This window comes from Periplaneta americana, chromosome 2 (genome assembly GCF_040183065.1).
Source record: "Periplaneta americana isolate PAMFEO1 chromosome 2, P.americana_PAMFEO1_priV1, whole genome shotgun sequence".
NCBI classification, from domain to species: domain Eukaryota; kingdom Metazoa; phylum Arthropoda; class Insecta; order Blattodea; family Blattidae; genus Periplaneta; species Periplaneta americana.
The window spans coordinates 51,245,631-51,264,903 of NC_091118.1; positions in this window are offsets into that span (position 1 = coordinate 51,245,631).

Consider the following 19,273-nt stretch of genomic DNA (forward strand, 5'->3'; position numbering starts at 1 on the left):
ACTTTTCAGGCGGCTATGTTCGTTATGTAATGTCTACTTTATCTAGCATATTAATTATTGATGTTATCATACAATATAGAGAGTGCATTTAAATTGAGGGGGGTCATAAGTAAAGGGCTGTAAGTGCACTTAAGTTACTTTTGAGAAAATGGGGTTTAAATATTTAAGTTTCCGTAAAATCGGTGAAATTTTTTATTTAAATTTTAATGTGTGATGCGATTAAAATATCCCTTTGCCACTAAAATTTTAGATACTTTTGCTTACACTGGATGCACTTAAGTCATGTTATTACAAATGTCACTAGCATTCCTTTGCTTCTAGCCACCTCAATTCAAAAAAAGCTAATCTGAATTTTTAAACAAGTTGCTGAAAATGGTTGCCGTTCATTACAATGCAGGTTTCAATTCAGTACGCATATTATTAAAAATATTTTGAATCATATTCTCTGAAATTGAATTTATCGTTTCTTGAATATAATTTTTTAGTACGATATTATTAATATAGGTTCTTTCTTCTATAGAAAACGCAATCATATTTATGAAACACACTATACACTGCAGTGTTTACTTCACTGCTTAAAGACTTCGAATGCAATAGCGGCCGTAAGTTTGTGCGTCTGACGGGAGCAAGGACATTAGTGAAGGGGTGAGAGTGAAGTACATTCAGAAATGCAGGTGCAATAAAAATGCAAGTAAAAATAAAATGATGTCCCTGTATATTCCGGGTCCAGAAATACGTTACTAATTTTGTGTTGTAATAGATTCAGTTAAGGTAATACCCCTGATCACATTTATAACAGATTGGTCATCCCCATGTTACAATCGGTAACATGTGGAAGAGAACAACTACCAGGGTCGCCATCGTTTATTGAAAACCACCGCTAGATGGAAGTACTGTTTATCCATGCAATTCAAATTATAGTTATAACGTGACTTCTTATGCAGTAGGTAAATGACAGCATAGTGAAATTTATAAAAGTTATTGCCGTCAAAGCCTACAAGGCTAAGCTCTCTGTTATAATTGTGACCTGGAGTAATACTTAAGCAGTGCTTCCCTTCATCGCTAGAAACAAGAAGAAAACAGAGTAACTAGAACACAAAGACAACGGAAGGCGAGAAGAAAAGGGAACGGCAAGAAGTACAAGGTGAAAGAGGAAAAACAAGGGGAATTGAAGGAAATATAACGGAAAGAACGCGAAAACAAGGCGAAGGCGAGAATATGGGGAACACAAAGAAAGCAAATAGAACTTAGGAGAAAATGGGTAATACGTGAGAATAACGTTGTACAAGGAGAACAAGGGGAATAAAAGGACAATGATAATGCAAGGATAACTAGGGGAAGGCAAGGAGAACAAGCGAATACTAATAGAATAAGGTGAATACAAGGAGAACAATGGAATATAAGGAGAAAAGGGGAGTACAAGGAGAACAAGGGAATACAAAGAGATTAAAAGGAATACTAGGAGAGCAGGAGTAATACAAGGACGACAAGCGAAACACAAGGAGAAAAAGAGGAATACAAGAAGAACATGTGTGGGTGTTTTATTTTTGTGTGGTGGTCAATTCCCAAGTTCTTTCGTATAGGTAGTGAGGAGAAAGATGTAATTCTACATAAAAATGAGGAGGACAGAGAGAACAAGGGGAATACAGAGAAAACAAGTGGAATAATAGGAGTAAAAGGAGATAATAAATAAAACAAGGCCTAGCAGTAGCGGTCAGACGGGCTGTATTTTTATGAGACGGTCATTTCCCAATTTCTTCTTTAATATGCAGTGAAGAGAAAAATTTAGTTCTACGTCAAAAATAATAAAAAGAGAGGCAACTTTGTTTTACTGAAATTATTATATTTATTGTGCATCATTCTCATGTAAATTCAGTAGAAAGATACTGCATATGATCAAAATCCAACCGACATTTTAGAAAAAAAAAAGTCTCTATAATCAGGCAGATAGATGATATTTTACTGTAGCGGTTATACTGAGAAATATATATAGGATGGAAGTGAAACAGTCTTGAAGATTTTCAGAGCGATTAGTTTATGTTGTATATAACAAGAAACTATAATATCACAGTAATGGAAAGTTTATAGTTTTCTCAGAAAAAATGTTTTTTGTTTCCAATTGTTTAACAATCTCTTATTCGGTAACTTATTGCTAGTGTGATCGTGATTTTTGTCCATATTGATAAGAAAACTAATAAAGAATAGTTTATCTTTCTAGCGTATTTAAGTAGTGTGGACGGTTTTCCTGTAAATTTAATTTTAAAAACCTCTAATTTAAAGCCACCTGCACAATGCAAGTTGTTTTCAACACAGCGCGAAAGAACGGCTCATCTACCGACAAACACAAGATATGATATGATATGATATATTTCGTCACAGCACTTCTTTACATGTAATGGTGGACCTCACATTTCTGTATCCGGTGCCACCATTAACATATTACTCCCAATTGCACTATGTACCTTTTTTGTTATTTGGTCAAAACTCCCCTTCAGTATTTCTCCTACATTTCATTTCCTATTCTTTATTTGTTCCTTAATCCTAATATATCTAATATTCTATACTACTTTCACACCCCCTTTATCCTCTAACTACTATTCCCTAAACTCTCAATTTCAAATTATCTCTATAAATTATCGTATTGCTCAGCACCCATACATTTAATAATTTGTCCTATTTGTTCTTTGACCTTTTCTCCTATCTTTCTCTTGTATTCATTTACTGTTCCAACGTTCAAATGTTAGTACTAATTTTATGCTGTCACTTGTTCACTTCTCTTAACCCTTTCTCACTATTTTCTCTCATTCCTATTTGCGCTCACTTTCACTTTATCACTATTCTGCTTACACTTAATCCATTGTCACTAGTCTCACTTCCTATAAATAGCCTCCTTATATTTTATTCTACACGTCTGCTTATACACTTTCTTTCTCCCCTATACTTCTCGATCTTTTCCTGTTTCCCTTTATTTGCACTTTTTGATCACATCCACATTTTTTTAAACGTATCAAATATCTCTGCTATATCCTTTATTTCTTCTTCTATTCCACTTTTATTTTTTCTCCCCACGCTTTCACTTTCACTTACTAGATTTCCACTTACACTCGCACCCTTATTCTTTTCACTACTTTCTTCCCTATCACTTCCTGAATCTTGGTTTCTCTTTTTATCACCATTCGCCTTTTTTCTAGCGCCCGTGTTTCTTATTCCGTTATTGTCAGCATTCCTTCTGGAGTGCGCTAACCTTACCGCCATCGTATGGAGACTAGGAATCCGCTTACTCTGCCTGATCACGTTACACTTACCTTCTCCTGGTTGTGTCAGCACCTTTACACTTCCTCGTACGTCAGTATGTGGGTTCCTGAACTCATTACTATTCGCTCCTGTTACCATTTGTTGATCTGCGACAGTCATTTGTTCCGTCCTTGAAGTTGGGATGATTTTCTTCTGCTCCTTCCCTCCGCTTATGTAGCTAACATCGATTCTCTGTTGCCTTCTCGTTGTCTCCCTCTGCAAACACAAACACAAGAGTTCGTTGACCTCTTACATCTATACCACGAGAAGAGTTTATTAGCGGCGATTTTGCTGGACTGTTGAAACTTCAACTTGATTTTCTAATTAACCGTGCATTTAATCACAAAACGTAATATCCTACAGGTTTTCTATTCAGTTTAGTGTACCCTATCGTCCCTTTCAATCTCCAAAGTTATTTCACTTCCACTCTATATACACAGAATGTTTAACTAGTGTATTGTTCTGTATCTTTAAAACATTTTATCTTTTATATTTCATGTTAAGAGAAAATAAAAGTAAAAATAATATAATGACAAAAAAACCCGAATCAAATAAATAAGGGACAATGGGAATACAGTTCTGTGATCATTCAATTAATCCATGTCCGTACGTGTCGTGTATAGTGCTTTACCGCTCTGACAAAAGAACTAGAGAACTCTGTATCAATTTAAAATCCATTATCCACAGCATTTCGTATACAGTACATTGCACACGTGTTCCCCCTTTTGTTTTGCTACCTGCATCACACCGACGCATTGTATTGTGCATAATAACCAGCAAGTAGTCCACTCAACTGCACAGACCGCCAGTTGCTGAATAACCGTGCGACGTGCGGGGTAGAATTAATTTAAATTCAAACACAAACACAGTTGTTATCATCCCCATACCACAGACATTTTTCAATAACAATAATAATTGAGAACAAGAGTTTACCTCAGTGACAATAAATTACCTGTTTTAAGATATATTCATTCATTCACAGATTTCTGCTCAAGAGTAGGTCTTTCACTGGAAATCCAACCAACTTTCTCCAATCTGTCCTACTTTCAGCCTTCCTCTTAGTCTCCGCCTATGATCTACGCCTATGATCTATGTATCTTAACCCTCCTACTACCAAGGTTTTTCGCAACTTACTACTACCAATGAGGGTAATATAATTACCCCCATCAAAATCATGGTACCAATTATTGTTAAACTTACTTACTAATGGCTTGTAAGGAACCCGCAAGTTCATTGCCGCCCTCAAATAGGCCCGCCATCGGTCCCCATACTGTGCAAGATTAATCCACTATCATCATGTCTCACCTCCCTCGTATCCATTTTAATATTATCCTCCCATCTACGTCTAGACCTCCCCAAAGGTCTTTTTCCCTCCGGTCTCCCAACTAACACTCTATATGCATTTCTGGATTCGCCCATACGTGCTGCATTTCCTGCCCATCTCAAACGGCTGGATTTAATCTTCCTAATTATATCAGGTGAAGAATACAATGCGTGCAGTTCTGCGTTGTGTAACTTTCTCCATCTTCTCTACCGAATAATAACACGCATTTCTCATATTTATTCTACATTTAATTTTCCCCCGAGTGTCATTTATATTTGTTAGGCCTACTGTTGCTCCAAGATATTTGAATTTTTCCACCTCTTCGAAGGATAAATCTCCAATTTTTATGTTTCCATTTCGTCAATATTCTGGTCTCGAACATAATCATATACTTTGTATTTTCGAGATTTACTTCCAAACCTATCGCTTTACTTGCTTCAAGTAAAATTTCCGTGTTTTCCCTAATCGTTTGTGGATTAAACACTTGGAATATTAACAATACATAGTTCTATATTATTGACTGTGGACCTATACATTATGTAAAAATATAAAATAATTTTCCACTTTTTAAAAATACAGGGTGATTCAAATGTTCCCTTCCACTTTGTTAAAAACGTGTAACAAAATTAATGAACTTTATATATGTTATTGCTGACACTATGATAAAAAATATCAGTAAACTTAAATTTGCCTTCCTTCCATTTCAAGGCAAACTGCTGAACGCTATATAATTTTGACAGGGTGAAAGAAACACAGCTATATGCAATGAAAGTCAGAGTATTATAAAAAAGAACATAAATAATATCGGTTACCTATTTGTTGAAATGTAAACATTGAAATACAATATATACAACCATCCATGAACATCTCCAAGATATTTGTTTATAATAAAATAAAATCCTTAAAAATCGTTAAATTTCTAAAGATAAATAAAAATATAAATCTAAGAAAATAGATGTTGGTTTCTTTTTGTTGAAATTAAAATATGTGAACATCACCTATATTACAATTAATATCTCGGAAAAAGGCTCTACTAATAATGATTTCTAACAAAATCGCTTTTAACTATAACATGCAGAAAAATAAATAAAAAAAATTGTAAAGAAAGCTCATGATACTCATGGTAATATAAATAGTAATATGAACAACAAAAATTAAAATAATTTGGAAGCAAACAAGCTAAAAATGTAGAAGATTAACATACAAAGTAAATTTCTTATACTGGAATTTTCATGACACTTAAATAACGCTAATTACTTATTAAAGTAGATTAATTATATTTATGTTATTCTTATTTCAAGATGTTAGTAGACATATAGTAAACAAATACATGGAATTTCAAAAATAAATGTGGAGAAAAATGAAAATAATATTGAAAAATAATCAGTGGGGTAATCCTTGGTAGCAGGAGGGTTAATTTCGTGTATAATCTGATATCTTCTTCTCCCGTTCACCATTCCTTCCAGTGCAGCCTTTAAAAGGCAATTTTTTTTCTCATTTTTTAAATAAAAATTTAAAAACCATATTGGGTCCGATAAGCCGTACAAATTATCAAAGTTTTATTGTTAAGACCGTCAAACTTATCAAATTACATAGCGATAAACACAAATATACAATTATTTACATGTTGAATACGTTTTCGATTCAAAGAACCATCATCAGATCTCTCGTAGACACTACAAACAACTTTTGTTATAATGTAAACAGTGTGACATAGGCTTTAAATGCGAAGTATAATTGAATAATTTGATCGATTGTAACGATGGATGTGAATAGATAAGAATAGTAATAAAATCTATATGTACAGAAATAAAATTTGGTCTTATTGTCACCTCTTAAATAGTTTTAATTTACATATTTGCAGTCTTACTAATAAACCGTGTGTAGTTTTTATACGAGACTTATGCTGAGTTGAGACAGAAAACGTTACTAATAAACCGTGAATAAGCTATGGACGTATAAGCAGCCTGTAACTATAAAATGGGAATTGCTTTGCAGTAGTTATATACACGAAACCCCTTGTTTAAGCGTTGTATATAGCGAAAAAATGGCCGCCCCTCTAACAGCTGTTCGTATCGACTGTCATTTTATGATGATGGTTACCTTGTAACCACAGAAGAACAAACCAAAGATTATAGAATTATTAGAACAATATTGCTGTAGCTTGTACTCTTTGACCAAAATGTAGTGTGGTAATCGATTAGAGCCAGTTGTACTATCGATATTTAACACGCCACACTAGAGCGCTCTACCGGATGCAATAGAGAACCTCAGATATTCTATTACCTTTCGTAACGAAGTGATGATGGAACTATGGCGTAGCTGTGTAACAGTAATACTGTTATACACGACGTATGTAGTGATTATTAGTAAGGAATTTACACACGACTTATAAACGAGCTACTCATTCTATAAGTATAAGACAGTTAAACGTCTGTATATAGAGTTTTTATTAGTAAGACCGTTGATCGATTAATCCTATTTTAGCAATTTTATTTCCTGGTGTTGTACATTACAAGTAAATTCTCTAGCAGTACTAAAAATACTGGAGTTTCTGTTCTACAAAATACTTTTCTACAGTAGTACTTTACCACTCCATACTTACAGATTACCAAAGAAGTTTGATTATTGTGTTCCACAGAAGTACTAGTATTCGTAACTTACTAGTAAATTGTCAACTATTCTCTACTAATGAAAGGAGACTAATACATTACATGTACTAATGCGATTTAAATATATTTATTTCATAATATTAACAGAAGACAAACGCGGCTAATTTCGTAGTATTAAGGTTTTCTGTCTATGGTTATACTCAAAAATGCTTAAAAACCCTTCCTTCATGCGACAGTTAATCACTAGACACAATTTTATTGATTTGTATAAATATTTGATTTTTAAGTGTATTTCAACAGGGAAATAGCTCCATGTAAAACATGAGATCATATGTGTATCTTTCAGGAACTCGTGTAACTTCGCAGTAGGCCTACTGCTTGGACAATTTCGCAGTAACACTTGTGCAATTTTCAAGAATACTCTTTTTAGCTCAAAACATGTTTTAATGTAATCTAAACATTTGTACATTTTTACACACATGAATTTGAACACACATTAACAAAGTAGGCAATAAATGTAGAACAACTAGACTTCAGTTATTAACACTAGTAACAGGAAAAGGCGTGCATATTAATTGTAAATAAATAAATTTATGTAACACATAGGCCCTATCTGCATTAAACATTATGCCAAAGATAGGAAAATCATTATGGGAACTATGTAGGCCAATCCGAATCCGCTTCCGCTGGCAAGATAATTGTTGTTTCTCCTTTCTCTGTCATTGTTTGAAGGTGGACACACATTGCTCCATTTGGGGACACAATTTTGTTAGGTTTGGTAATCAATGGAAACCCTGTTTCATCTAAATTCCAAATGAGAATAGGCTTGGTAATCACTTCTGCGTTTTCATAGAACTTCCTAGCACATCATAAAAATCGTTCAAATTCGAGGGAGTTGAGGCTGCTGCTCTATGTTGGGACAGATTTTCTGGCTGGCGCATACTTAACCCATATCGCAGTAGTGTCAGAGTTGTAAGCTCCGAAACCGGTTGTGGTCCTAGAGACGTCCAGTCGGAGCGTGAACGAGTTATAGTGGACCGCTCTGCTCCGTTCAGGCTGTGTCTGACAACGCTGCCATAGCGCTTCTTAAAGGAAGTTAGAATCTGCGTGTCACTCGAACTGCTCTGCTGTCAACCAGCAGAAACTAGTTAAGAAATTGAGTACCGACAAAAGCATATTACGAACAAACTATATTAGATAAAACAACAAGCAAGGATTCAAATTAATCATAAGAATGTGGAGAATTCATTAATCATAGTGTGATATTTATAGTTATGAATATCTCGACGATATAATGTCCAGAAACACAACACTGCAAATTCACTCACGCTATCTCAGCAAACACACACCTACTAAAGCAGATAGTCGTATAACTTTAGTCAGAATATGTTGCGATAGGATCTTCCTGCATGAAACATCCCCGACAGGTTCTGGCATGTAATTGTTGTAAGCTCAAACGAAAACGGGCAACTCCACAATTAATTAATGTTTGAGATACTGCGAAAATAGATGTACTGCGAAATTAACTGAGTTTGCCTTATATTTTGATAAATATTTGGTATAGAATATAATTTCTTGCTTCTATTTCCTTCAAAAGAAGTAATTTCATCTCCTTTGACACCATTTCAATAATTTTGCAGTGTTTGTAATTTCGTAACAACGAAGTTTGGGTGTGAAGATCGTTATTAGTGGCATCCGTTCGCTGATACGGAAAACTATCAAGGAGCATTATGCGGGAATCGCGGAACATGATGATAATAAGCAAAGCTCGGAACTTGGGGACTTGTGTCTTTGCACGTGGCTAAGCGACGGACTTCAATGTCAACAAACTCCCGCTTCCATCACGGAGGTACTGTCAGGTCTGCTATAAAAGGGTTTCTGGCTGAAGCAACATATTGATAGTATTGTGGTAGATTGAAACACGTAATTTTATAGCATATATATAATAAAAATAAACATCAGCAATATATCACATTTACTGTTCTGCTCTGTACATTATATTACAGTGTATGACTACTTACATTCGAAGATTTTCGAACCCATAACTTCTTCGTCAGTGAGTTATACGTGATTTGAAACGAGAAAAACTTATTTCCACGTCACATGAAATGACGGGAGCAAACTTAAAATAAATGTTTTAATGTTTTGTTCGATTTTCAGCAGTTGCTAGCTGATCTCTTATCTGAGAAAGATAAGTATATCCTAAATTTTTCTCGAAAATAATTTCCAATTTGTGTATCACTACTAGTGCAGGTTCCTCTACGACTTCATCCATGGCTATGGACAAATTTTCCGCCAATTTAAGGGGCTGCAATGTCTTTCAATGAATGCCGTTTTCAGCCTTTAGTTTGTGTGTGGCGCAACTTACAAAATATAAACTCTCCATTCGTAGAAAATAATATATCTCCTCCGAATTTCTCCACGAAATTCTGCACCTAAAATTTAAAAAATGTATTTTCAAACTTCTATAATACCCATTCGAATAACACGTATTTTCTAATTCCTCTAACAGACCGTTTATTTGTAATTCTCTGATTGTCATTGGCTTCAACATGACACAGTTTTCTCGTCCGTATATGTGACCACTTTCTTAGTACATACGACTGTCCTTGAGCGCTTACAGCGTGAGCTTTGTATACGTTGTACCTGTAACCTTACTCATGTACACGACACACAAGTCCCCAAGTTGCGAGCTTTGATAATAAGGAAGTACATTTTTCATTATTGATGAAGTAAACTAAAATAAATAACATTGCAGGGTTACGAAATTTATATATAACCTTGTAACATAACTTAATATACATTACGATTAAAGAGACAAACATAAGCTAATTCGGTGATTGAAATACGAAAATAACCGTCTGTTTCATGTTACGACGTAGTATGTTTATTGATATGACGTCACTAGTAGCGATTCATTGGTAATGTACAACACGCTTTAATTCTTTCGTGGAACAGAAAGATAATACAACTCCGTACTTTACAAAATCTTTCATCAGTAATTTGTAATGTACAACACCATACCTTTGTGGAATAGACTTCCGGTAGCGATGTTGTTGGCTTTGTAGTCATGCCCTGGTTCTCTCATCTTAGCTCCTTCTCTTTAATTCTCTACATATCTCCTCTCCAACGCGCCCCATTCAACCTCCTAGATGTTAACACGTTCCACTTCAGTAGAACGTCTTTTGCAAGCTTTGTGATTCACAAAGAGCTCAGGAAATGAAGATATCACGCTTGCCAAGAAATCTAAAGGAATTATGTATGTGACAGTTATATAAACGAGGTTTATGTACCATATAAACAATGAAATCATAGTTATTTCAGTAATAAATGCAATATGGCAAATAGTTATATGGTAAATAGAATGTTTAGAGAATTTGTGGTTGCAAAATATGTATTTTAGTGTAATCAATATTAGTTCCTGTGAGTCTCTCTATCATTTTCTTTTTGAAATTAGGTACCGGTAATTGAAGGGGGTGAGAATGAGATATTCCAAAGCCACACTTTTAACAAAAATAGTTTTTTGTTCAAGTTTATTTTTTACATACCCGTATATGAAAAAAGGTAGTATTAAAATATTATAAAAACTACTCAACAAATGACGTATGTATACGCCGAAGAATTTATGGTACCGCAGCCAATAGCATTGGACTCTAAACATTTAACACGCTCTCCTGTAAAATTTTATCTTTGTGGCGTAGGTATGTATCATTCTTACTCCTTCAATTTTAAGAACGAGAACATGTTTTTAAATTTCAAGTACCATATGAGTTTTTAGGCTTCACGACACGCTGGATTACCCAAAAGCCTAATTCCAGTTTCAAGTTCCGTATTCAAATTTCGACATTATAGCGTTTTCAAAATTAATTGTATTAAGCTTATTTAAGAATAATGAGAGTTGATCTGCCATAGTAATGCAGAACGGAAATTTGTGGAATGTTCAAATATTTAATGAAACTAAATCGATATTGCCTCATGGGGAAAAATTTTCTCATGAAATTTTGGCAAGTGCATGAGAACGGTGCCCATCCAGCATCGTGATGCACTTGGGGAGCTGCAATATGTAACTAAATCGGCTTGCGAAAGCCATCTATGACTCCCACAGTCATCGTACTAACCACACGGCAAATCCATTATGATTGGATGATCGTCCACCTCTGCTTCGGCATGTGAACGTGAGGCCAGCAGCCGGATGGTCGGTCTGGGCCCTTCAAGGGTTGTGGCGCCATGGATTAGTTAAACATTAAATCCAGACTTTGAGATAGGCAGGGCATGTAGCACGTATGGGGGAATCCAGAAATGCATATAGAGTATTAGTTGGGAGACCGGAGGGATAAAGACCCTTTTGGAAGGCCGAGACATAGATGGGAGGATAATATTAAAATGGATTTGAGGATGATGATAGAGACTAGATTAATCTTGCACAGATTAGGGACCGATGGCGGGCTTATGTGAGGGCGGCAATGAACCTCGGATTCCTTAAAAGCCATTTGTAAGTAATAATAATAATAATAATAATAATAATAATAATAATAATAATAATAATAATAATAATTATTATTATTATTATTATTATTATTATTATTATCAAAGCTCGGAACTTGGGAACTTGTGTGTCGTGTGCATGAGTAAGTTTAAGGTACGATGTATACAAAGCTCACGCTGCAAGTGCTCAGGGACAGTCGTGTGTACTAAGAAAGTGGTCACATCGAATAACAGGAAGACGGATGGGGAAACTGTGTCATTTCGAAGCCAGTGACATTCAGAGAATTACAGGAAAACGGTCTGTTTGAAGAATTAGAAAATACGTGTTATGCGAATGGATATTATACAAGTTTAAAAACACATTTTTTAAACTTTAGATACAGAATTCGTCGAGGAATTCGGAGGAGATACCTTATTTGTTTTCGAATGGAGAGTTTATATTTTGAACTTACAAAATATAAACTCTCCACACATACATTAGAGGCATTCATTGAAAGACATTGCAGTCCCTTAAATTAGTGGAAAATCTGTTCATAGCCATGGAGCCTGCCCTAATAGTGACACACAAATTGAAAATTATTTTCGAGAAAAATTTAGGATATAGACCTACTTATTTTTCTCAGATACGAGATCAGCTAGCAAGGCTGAAAATCGACCAGAAAACAGTGACAGTGAAAACATTCAGTGTTTTAAGTTTGCTCTCGTCACTTCACATGATGTGGAAATAAATTTTTCTCGTTTCATATCATATGAAGAAGTTATGGGTTCGGAAATATTCAAATACACTGTAATAAAATGTACAGAGGAGAACAATCAAGTTGATATATTTCTCATGTTTATTTTTATTATATAATATATGCTAAAAATTACGTGTTTCAACCTACCGTAATACTATCAATATGTTCTTCCATCGGACCTGACAGTACCTCCGTGCTGGAAGCGGGAGTTTGTTGATATTGGGGACCGGTCGCTTAACCACGTGTAAAGACACAAGTCCCCAAATTCCGAGCTTTGATTATTATAAAGGAGACGGCCTCCAGATATGGAGGGTAACTGCGAATGTATTGAATAAGCAGTCATGGACAGCTTGGGGGTTGGGCGAAGGGCTAAGAACCCATCACCATAAATAACAGCTAGTTAAGAAACTACACAATAAGTTACGGGAGAATGCAATAACTTACACAACGCAGAATTCCATGCATTGTATTCTTCACCTGACATAATTAGGAACGTTCCAGACGTTTGAGATGGGCAGGGAATGTAGCACATATGGGCGAATCCAGAAATGCATTTAGAATGTTAGTTGGGAGATCGGAGGGAAAAAGACCTTTGAGGAGGCCGAGACGTAGATGGGAGGATAATATTAAAATGGATTTGAGGGAAGTGATAGAGAGTAGATTAATCTTGCACAGGATAGGGAACGATGGCGACCTTATGTGAGGGCGGCAATGAACCTCCGTGTTCCTTAAAAGCCGTAAGTAAATTATTATTGTTATTATTATTGTTATTATTATTATTATTATTGTTATTACATAAACTTACTTTTTAACAATGTTAGAAGACCTCCAAACTTTCCCTGAGTTTTGAATGAACCCCATTCTTTTATCAACTAATAATTTTTTAGAAACTTACTTCTTAACAAAGTTAGAGGAGTTTCAAATCTTTCGTGAATTTCAATAATATTATAGGTAATATTGATAATGTTCATGATGTGAAGAATATAGAGATGCTGAAGATGTTAGTGACAGCTATGATTATGAAGATGTTAGGAAGGATGGCAGTGGTGAAGTTAATAATGTTCAAGATATTTAAATAGTGAAGGTGATGTGTGAACTTTGTAGTGATGATGATTATGATTATTATTATGATGATGATGATAGTTGATAATGATGGTTGTGGTGATGATGCTAGTGATGAGTATATTAATAACGATGGTGATAATTAATGATGAATGATGATGTAATGATAATGGTGGTATGAAGAATACACTATGATAGTGATTATTATAATAATGATATTGTAATGCTGTTGATTGTGTTAATAGAACGGAGAAATTGTATCTAATTTATGACATTTTCACTATTATTCTAAAGTTTTTTGTTTCGTTTTTATATAGTACAATTATTAATATGTGTTTTACTCACTGTTAAATCTCATACAGTATCTCTAATCGGAAAAATATTATGTGAAATATTCATACAACACGTTTACAGTATGTAGTCAAAGTTACGGTTTAATCGGAACTGCTTTCTTATCCCCTCCAAGTCACATAACGTCAGAAAATCTAGTTCTCTTCCCTTCTCCTGCCCAGTCCCAGTAGAAGCGAAGCCAGTGAGTAAAAAGTGCGGTCCGTTATGTTCGCTGTTCTATTAGCTATGTTCAGTGTCTTCATATTGTGTGTTGAAAAGTACATTTGTGCAATTAGAAATGTTTTCGAAGAAAGTAAAATAGCACCAGTATTTAGGACAAATGCATAGTGAGGAGAAATCAGCGTATATTCTTTGTAAGTTATGGTTGCGAGGTAAGATGTAAATAATAGTCTCACCATACATTTAAACTTTAGTATATTACACTGCTTATTACTTATAGCTGTAATATGCTTCTTTATTTATTGATAATTCATTCTGTCGTAAAATTTCATCTGAGTCGGCCAGACTTATAAAAGCAAATCTGTATTAGACGTACGCCTTGCTGGTCAGCGACAGTGATGGGAGCCGTTGTTGAGTTGTTCCATAATAACATCGCCATGTTGTTACGTTGAACGTCTAACGTCATACTAGGTGGCGTTGATACCAAAGAATTACCAACTTACGAATATTGGAGACGCTCATTTTGGTATGCCCTACAGATGTTACTTATAAAAAATGCGAAATATTAACTCCAGAACTTTCATTGCATATTATTTTTTTTTCTTAATATTCACTAATAGAGAGAATGATAATTGCTTCAACTTAACATTAGTCAATACACTTACTGATTGATCATTATACCGTTCAATGTATTTGAAATAGAAAATAATTTTCAGAAACAATAGAAGAATGTTCCTTATACAGTATGTTCGTAATTATTTCTCATTAGTTCACTATCAATACCGTCTTGATTGCTTGCTTTCTTGCGTGCTAATATATTTTGATAGTGTGGTACATTTTATTAATTTGTCTACAGAACGTTTCTTCTTTTTCTTTTTATTCTATTTATATTTTAAAATTAAATATTTTTAACAAGTGATAGGCAATTAATATGAATATTGTTTACAGTCTGGAAATTATTTTACAAAATTACTTCCATTTTTCAAACACCACAGAATTCTATATTTAGGACTGTTCATTGCGAATAAGTTGGCAGCACTGATCAAGTGACTGTTACAAGTGCGACGGAAAGTTCAATTACTATACACCACTTTCATTAAAGTGATTTGATTTAAAGATTTAACTTTTCTGAACCAGTAATAAAAAAAAGAACTTTCACTTCTTCCTCTAATATTAAAAAGCTAAGAAAAGTCACAACGTGTCACGTTATTGAAATAGGAAATTTTATCGCTATTAGTATTATTCTTTATAATTTATTGTCGGTGAGCATACTATTCGATACTTGATGTTTCCCGAAAATGTTTAGCTGCTGAGTGAATATTATGAATAAATTATCGAAGTTTTAAAATGTAGCCTATACCACATTTGTTCCAGTAGGATTGCTTTTTTATGCTAAACTGTGTACATAATATTATCATTTTTACCCCCTAGGCTGTACCACATTATAATATATTGCATCATATGATATCTTCTTCCCCTCCTTAGTGCTTTAATATCTGCTTTGTAAATATTACGTGAAATGGAACAGTATGTTAACACTCGTGAACTTCAATGTCATAATCAACAACATGAGCATCGTTATTACCTACAGTAATCTGACTAGAGATTTTGATTTCTCTAGAGGAAATCAATACTCCAGTGGAATTTAATTGACAATTACACGATTAGAAAAAGGTATAATATGGAGATTAGAAGAAATAAAGTACCTATTCTAATACAATAAAATATTAATTGCCTTGTCAGAATACTAAACTGTCTTGAAAAGGAATTATTGCACCATCTCATCATTACAAAATATTCTGCTGGATGGCACTAGTGTGTTATGATCAGCTGTTCTCTTGCCACCAGTTGTGCCTACTATACAATCTTCATTGAACTCTATGGACAGTTACTAGTGAAGAAGGCTTTGTTGATTCAGTTTAATTTTTATTAAAACAGTTGCATTCCACTTCAATTATGAATACAATATTAAAGAATCTTTGATATGTGACCATCCATCAACTCATACAGCAGAAGCTGTAACATAACGTAAATAATATGAACAAGTTAAATGATAGAAAATTTTTAATTGTGGATGATGAAATAAACATAAATCATTTGAAAAGTTACAATTATTGAAATTACTATGTTGCGAAACAAAGAAACAAATGCTAGGGATATGAAAAATTATGGGATAAGCAGCCATGATTGGTTAAAACACGTCATTTCGCACGGTTTTATTGGTCAAAAGTAGTATGACGTAGTGAAAGTGTAATAGTAAATATAAACATCATGAAAAATCTCTATTATCCGACCTATTCTAGAAGGTTGTATCAACACCGTGAATGAATATCATTCAATTATTTGCAGTGTTAGCGGCAATATTTTTATAATTTTTTAATTGTCCTAAACATTTTCACTCATAAATATTTTTTATAATTCTTTTATTAATAATAATATAAATATGTTAATTCACATTGTACATACACGGAATTAAAAAAAGGAAAAAATGGGCCGGTTCTTGGTAGTAGTCCTCCACTATGTAGACAACAAGCTTCGCAAGACTGTTCATAAGTAGCATACATTTAGGCGCTCTTGTTTACTGCACATGTGCAATGCGTTGTATCTGGAACTTAGTAAAATTAGGTGGCCCAAATTTTGTTTCTTGGTCTGTACAATAACCCAAAATTTAATGCAATTATATATTTAATTGTTTGTTAGTTATGAGGAAAATGGTTTGAAAATTTTAAGTTTCGGAGAACGAGCGAAAAACTTATTGGCTGGCAGTGTTATCTAGAACTCCCCTGCTGCATATTTTTTGCCATAACTCGGAAACTAATTAAGATATTTATAAAATTCTTTCACAAACAAAAAGGGAAAATTCTATACTCCAGATTTCATACAAAATAAAAAATCGATATTTTGAACCATTTGTCTGTTGTTCGGGTAAAGTGAAATGTCATAAAAATGAGTTTGGAGATAGGTGAAAATTAAACTTCGGACTCTTATTGTAAATAATTTTCTACACAAATAAAACACATCAACTGCTAGTATTATTTTGATTTTTGCACACCCACTTGTAAAATTTAACTTGTTTGTTCATCTGGGTAACAAAATTCCATCTGCACAAAAAAATGACTTATCCCTCTTTACCCGAATACCACAGAATTAACCCTTAAATTCACAAAGTATCCAATAGGATACAATAGGTTAATATATATATATATATATATATATAATTTGAACTGGTAATTACGGGAAAATGGCTGAAAGAATTCTAAAGGTACGGTTTGTTTACGGCGATCATCGTCGGACGCACATCGCCAGCGATGATCGCCGAGAAGTGGTTTCTTTATTGACGCACATCGCTGTAGATTCTCATTTGTTTATTCCTTCATCTACTACGTATGGTCAAGTAAATTAATGTAGGCCACGGACAAAACCAAAAAATTATGTGAATAAATGCAAGATAATGAAGTTGCTATTTATTCTAGAAGAGGGAGATGACGATATCACTATCGAGCATGCATATTATAAAAGGAAAAAGCTACAGACTAATGAAATATTCAGGAATAGGTTTACAGAAGCCTGTTTTAACACATTGATAATGAGACATCTTTATAAAAACGCTACAAAATGTAAGGGATATTTCAGACTCTCACCTGACCAGTTTGATTATGTTTTGAGTTTAATTGAAAATGACAATGTGAAATTACATACAAATTTTGTTCAGACCCCAGTAACTCCAGCTGAAAGATTGGCAGTAACTCAGGTTATGAACTGATTACTATTACTATTATTATTATTATTATTATTATTATTATTATTATTATTATTATTATTATTATTATGATACTGTATTACAGTACATGGTGTATTCCAAACAATAATTAAAAAAATTAGCTAAACTAGCACTGAGGTTCCTTTCGTAATCCGCTTATACACTTTATAGCCTATGTACAAACATGTGATAGGTTAGGTTTGGTTCGTTTGGGCTTTTATTATGCCTTGTATATAGGATCAACTACATCTCTACAAAAAAAAAAAAAAAAAAAAATCCGCTATAGTTCAGAATACCGCGTAAGTACTTAGGTACGAAGATTGTGCAAATTAAAAATAATTAAAAACATGTTTTTATTGTCGGTACAAGATAGATAGCTAAATAAATAACTACATAAAATAGAGATAGTTTAAAGACATGTAAAATAAATTTTAAAATGTATATGTGCATATAATGTAACAAGGGCAGGTTTTTCCTTACAAACCCAGCTTTCTCCAATATTTCCTATTTTCCAATATTTCCTATTTTCTGCCTTTCTCTTTGTCGCCTCATATGATCCATAATGTCGTCTATCATCTGCTATCTTCTTCTGCCCCAAACTCTTCTCCCATTTACCATTCCTTCCAGTGCATGTTGAGAAGGCAGTTTCTTCTCAGTCAATGACTAAGCCAGTTCCTTTTTCTCTTCTTGATCAGTTTCATCATTCTTCTTTCATCACCCATTCTTTCCAAAGCATCCTCATTTCTTATTTGTCTGTCCATTCTTCTCCAAAATCCACGTTTCAAATGCTTCTAGTCGCTTCTCTTTTTGGTCGTAATGGCCATGTTTCTGCCCCATATAGTGCCACACTCCTTACAAAACACTTCACTAGTCTCTTCCTCAGTTCTTTTTCCAAAGGTGCGCACAAGATGCTCCTTTTTTCTATTAAAAGCTTCCTTTGCCATTGATATTCTCCTTTTGACTTCCTGGCAGGAGTTCATGTTACTGCTTATAGCACATCCCAAGTATCTGAAGCTGTCCACTTGCTGTACTGCTTCATTTAGAATTAGCATGTTTACTTTTATTATATTACTAGCCGTACCCGTGCGCTCCGCTGCACCCGTTAGAAATAAATATAAAGTAATTACTTACTTACAAAAGGTTCATTGCCGCCCTCACATAAGCCCGCCATCGGTCCCTATCCTGTGCAAGATTAATCCAATCTCTATCATCATATCCCACCTCCCTCAAATCCATTTTAATATTATCCTCCCATCTACGTCTCTATTTATTTATATAGTTAAAATAGGACATTTGATCCAGGGAACATTCGTGTTTGATAGAAGGATAAATCGTTTATTATGTTACTTAATTTAAATTGAATTAAACAATTAAAATGCGATCATTTTGATCCAGAGACCACTCATTTGGTCATAAAAATTAGTTTAGGAAATACAGGAAACGAATATACAGAATAGCCTATCAAGTTTTCTGTGCATAAGAATCTATT